We start from the raw sequence: 4883 nt of genomic DNA, 5'->3' as shown, positions 1-4883 counted from the left end.
CTACTTTGGGCCATAATGATAATTCGCACAATTTCAGTTATCGGTTTAATACATGCTGCCCTAAATTATATGTCTCATGAATTTTTGATTAGTAGAAGCTAAAACAATTACGAGTATAACTAGAGCTTCGCGTTTGTTGTTACAAACGCAGAGTGGTCGGGTAGACAACTATTTTATGAAACACTGTCCACTAAGTTATGAATTTTTTTTATGTAAGAACATGTACAAAGGATAACGAAATTTAAACTGTCTGATAAAATTAATTATTTTGTTAAAAATGTTTCTTTTAGGTAGTGATCAATGTCAGTATGTATTTATTTTTTTTAACGTAGAAAAAGTGAATATGGGTAGTGAATACTGATGTTATTCGGAGAGGATGCATGTTCATTGATTTGCATGTATTCATGTGTCCGATCATAACTGGAGCAATTTTAAATGGTAAGCTGTTTTCAGCATGAACTCCGAAATAATACCGTACTATCCGAAGGTAATATAAACAGAAACAAACATTTATATTCGCCAAATCGCCGCTCAGACTTCGTACGTACTTCGACCCGAACGTGCTATTTGTGAAAAAGTCGTCGTTGGGAGCAGCAAACAAAACATAGTAAATAGTGACGTAATAAACAGGACTCCCGATCACACCTTAGGCTACATATACCCAAAAACTGACGGAAATGTCTACGAGCATTCCACAACCTCTTTAAGGCTTAACAGCGTGTATCGTTTACATTTGCGTGCATTACTTACATATAGGCGTACGAGTGTTCACATTTGGCGTTTTTTACTTACATTGGAGTGTAAGTTGCTTACATGATTGATGTGTATTGCATATTGGAGTGTAGCCCTGGTGGACTCCCTTTCCTCCCTACGTTACGGAGGGAGTCCTGGGTAAAAAGTGCTCAAAACCGAACGAAAACATTTCTGACCAATAATTTCAATATTTTTACATTGTTGGAGAAGCTAATTTTTACGTCGTAGTATTCTATGTGTCCTTATCTGTTGGGCTGATGGGTTCAGGAATTCCATATGCGATGCTGACCGACCTTAACCTGGAAAATAAACTCGAAAGCAACGTTAAACTTGTACGTGTTTGTAGACTCTTTTCATCAGTTGTACATTGTTGACTTAGCAGTGCATTGTTTACATTGAGCAAATCGTTCAGGCTGTGCGCGTTGCTGCTTATGTGGCCTGTTAGTTGTATCCCAAGTGTAATTAAGTGACCCTGGTACTTAACCACTTCCTTAAGACTCAATCACTACTGCATATTTCTTGATTATTGTAGAATAAATTACGATCATATTTGTTGTGCCGACAATCCTGTTGTCCAGTTGGATTAATTTTGTTGTCGCTTTATTGTGCAATTAACATATAGAGTAATCACGATCATCATAATCGGTGATATTTCCTCCAAAATTGACCGGGGGGAGGGGGGTATTTACCCAATATTTTGTAAAGACTGCCATTTTCCATTTAAATGCCCTTTTTTCAACGGGCTTACCCCCCCCCCCCCAATAATTTGTAAAGAGTGGCCTTTTTTTTACGAAGTGCCCTTTTTTCTCTGAACAAGTGCCCTTTTCAAAAAAGAAGTGCTTTTTTTGTGGCATCTGCCGTTTTGGGTGCCTTTTTCAGAATTTCGCACATGTATCGCCCTAAAAAGCACCATATATTGGCCCTTTGTGTGCATAATTGTTCAAGTTGAACAGCGCCCCCATCGACAGATGGTACCAGCCCCCCCCCCCCCCCCCCCCCCATTGTCCTCGCTGTAACAAAACGGCTCAAAGTTCAAAGTTTTGTAAGTGCTAGATGTTAAATATGCATACATGTAGTTTAATCATATCATTTGAACTCATGCTTACATGTAGTTTAATACACTACATATCAGTTGAAGCCAAACTTGAAAGTGTATATAAACGTTGCTGCCAACGTTTCTGTTCCACTACATGTTTCAACATAAACACCGCCTTTCAAATAACATTGACTTCAACCTTGCATTCGACATTATAATAAACCCTTCCCCGGACTTACTGTAAAATAATTATGGCAAAGAGTTCTACCTTGCGGACCAGGCGTGGAGCAGAGGCTCAGCCAGATTCTCCAAAGGAAGCCGGCTGGGGTATCGTGGTGGTCATCGCCGCTCACCTGTCCCTCGTCATCCAGTATGGTCTCCTTCGGAGCGGAGGCGTCATGTACTTGAGCTGGAAGGAAGATTTCGACACCAACGACAAAGAGACTGCGGCCGTTCAGAGCATCTTTTCTTCAATGTCATGCTTTAGTGGTATGGTAATTTTGCACTCTTAGTCCAGATTGCCCGGGGAAAGGCATATAAACCATGTTACTTGTAGCAAGGCAGCCATGTTATCAGCCTAGTTCTGTTATTTACATCTTCCCTTTTTTCTCGTTCAATGTCTTTCAAGGTCTTCCTGCAGGGGTTCTGACGGAACGTTTCGGATGCAGAGTCTCCGGAATGGTCGGAGGAATTTTGATGTTTATTGGTCTTCTCTGTAGTTACTGGGTGACTGACATATACCAGCTCTACATTACAGTTTCCATAATTGGTAATTCACCTTCACTTACCTTCTTTGTTGACGAAAGTGAAAAATGTCAACCTCTGATTCAAAATCTTTATCGTCAAGCTCAGTTCAGTGCATACAAAGTATGAACTTCAAACTATAATCGTTTAGACAACTAAACCGCTCCATTAACCATTTTGTATTTGTGGTTCCACACTCTCGCTAGGCCGCGCCTTTTACCAAAAAAAGTGACTCACAGCCATCAGTCAGACAGCGTACGTAGGATCTTGTAATATAGGATGATAAAAAAAAAACCGCCGACCAGCGAGAACACGCTTTGCATGTTCATGCACTACTACTGTGAATTGCAATTTTCAAGTTAACTACAGACACGTTTGTTTGATTAATCAGATGCTTACAGATTTTCATGTATTGTTTTTTTTTCTTTGTGTGTGTTCGTGTTCATATAATAGGATCAGGAATTGGGATTGGTTATAGTTCAGCTGTAGTTGCCGTCGCGATTTACTTCAAAAGGAAATACAAAATAGCCCATGCGATAGCCATTTCGGGCAATGGAATGGGGATGATGGCGGCTCCGCCTATTTTTCAATTTCTTTTGGAAAACTTCGGTTGGCGAGGAACGTTTCTGATCGCCTCTGCAATTGCTGCAAACATTGTCACACTAAGCGCCCTTTTCCGCCCAATTCGAGCCACACGAAAGTCCGGAGGGAATCTTCATTCGAAACACCAACACCTTGCAGTGAAGGAGACAGGGGACATGTCCAATGATGACCAGAAAAGCGAAGAAAACTATCGCCATAGTGACGATGTACTCCAACTTCAAACAGTAGGTCTACCTGCAGAACCCGACAAAACTCCCAACAGCAGCACGGGTTATGTATCGCTCACAACCGACAGCAAGAACTCAAATCCCATTCTGAAATTACTCAAGAGATTAGCATCCTCACTGGGTTTTCATCTTTTTGTAAAAAGCTACCGCTTCTTCCTGCTGTGCGTCATCCAGCTGGAATTCAACATCGCGTACATGGGGCTCGTCCTTTACCTGGTTCCCCGCGCGCAGAGCGTGGGTGTGGCGCCCTCCAGTGCCGCAATCTTGCTCAGTATTTTGGGTGTCGGAAGCTTGCTTGGTCGTCTTGGAAATGGGTTGCTGGTGAGCTGGAAACTATCGGCCGAGCACGTGACCGCCATCTTAATGGCTCTTGCTGGGTCTTCTGTACTTCTCCTGAATTTTGAAAGCTATTACATTTTTGCGATAGCTTCGTTTCTACATGGATTTGCGACGGGGTTCTTTTTCGCCATCGTGATCGTTTTAAACCCGTCAATTTGTCGGGGTGAGGAAATTAGCTGTTGGAGTTGGACTCTTCCAGATATTCTCGGGCATTGGAGTTATACTTGGGCCCCTTTTAGCGGGTGAGTTTGAAGATTATTGTTCGTGAGTTTGGAGCCTTCTAAAAAAAAATAGAGATTCTATATGTCCTTGTATAAATAATTGTCTTTATATTTAACCACTCGTAGGATGGATTCTGGACCTGACCGGTGATAGCTATCAGACAGTCTTCTACGTGGGTAGCGCAGTGTACTTCATCTGTGCTGCACAACTGCTCATCTTACCCCTACTGAGACGGGTGGAACCAGGCATTGACATCAGCCCTGCCGATGTATGAAGGAATAGACAGGATTGCCCTGCTACTGATCAACCAGTATTAAAAGCGCCATTAACATTTCCATAGACTTCTCATAATGTCAGTTTATGCGTATTTAAAGATACTTGTAATTTTTGGGGGCAAGCTGGACGGTAATAATTTCTCAATGGCATGTCTGACATTTGGAAAGAGGAAGCGCAGCTCTAGGAGAATTGTTTCTATTCTGTGAAATGTTCACAGCAAGGATAACATTACAGCGTACGGTAGTGGTATTTCCCGAGAAGGACTCATGCGAATGCTGGGCAGTGGCGCACCCAAGGAGGGGGGGGGGGGGGCGTTCAGGGGGCTTGAACCCCCCCCCCCGAAGAGGTGGTCAATTTTTGTCTATATTTTTTTTTTAGTCCCACGATTTGACCTTGGTGACATGTACGTGGCCCATTTTCGAGAAGTATAATAGGGGTGGAAGTGGCGCCACTAACGTCAAAATGGTCCGCCCCCGAAAAAAAAAACCCAATTTTTTTCTTAGAACTTTTTTAAGCCCCCCCCCCCCCCCCCCAGCCAAATTCTGGGTGCGACACTGGTGCTAGCGCCCGCTTGAGGGCCCTAGTCCGTGGGACGAGATCCTGAAAACGCTTTAGTTTTAGAGATACGCGGTCTGGTCCGCCGAATTTTATAAAACTTTCCAGACATGTAGTTTATGATGTAC

General features: G+C 42.7%; 1 pseudogene; it reads left to right on the top strand.

Annotated features, from left to right (window-relative positions):
- Window positions 1-2040: 2040 nt before the first annotated feature.
- On the top strand, window positions 2041-4416 carry LOC119719168 (annotated as a pseudogene).
- The last annotated feature ends 467 nt before the right edge of the window (window positions 4417-4883 follow it).

The sequence above is a fragment of the Patiria miniata genome, unplaced genomic scaffold, assembly GCF_015706575.1.
Source record: "Patiria miniata isolate m_02_andy unplaced genomic scaffold, ASM1570657v1 HiC_scaffold_13, whole genome shotgun sequence".
Lineage (NCBI taxonomy): Eukaryota > Metazoa > Echinodermata > Asteroidea > Valvatida > Asterinidae > Patiria > Patiria miniata.
Note: the sequence above shows the minus strand (reverse complement) of the source record. Positions and strands in the feature narration are given on the sequence as shown.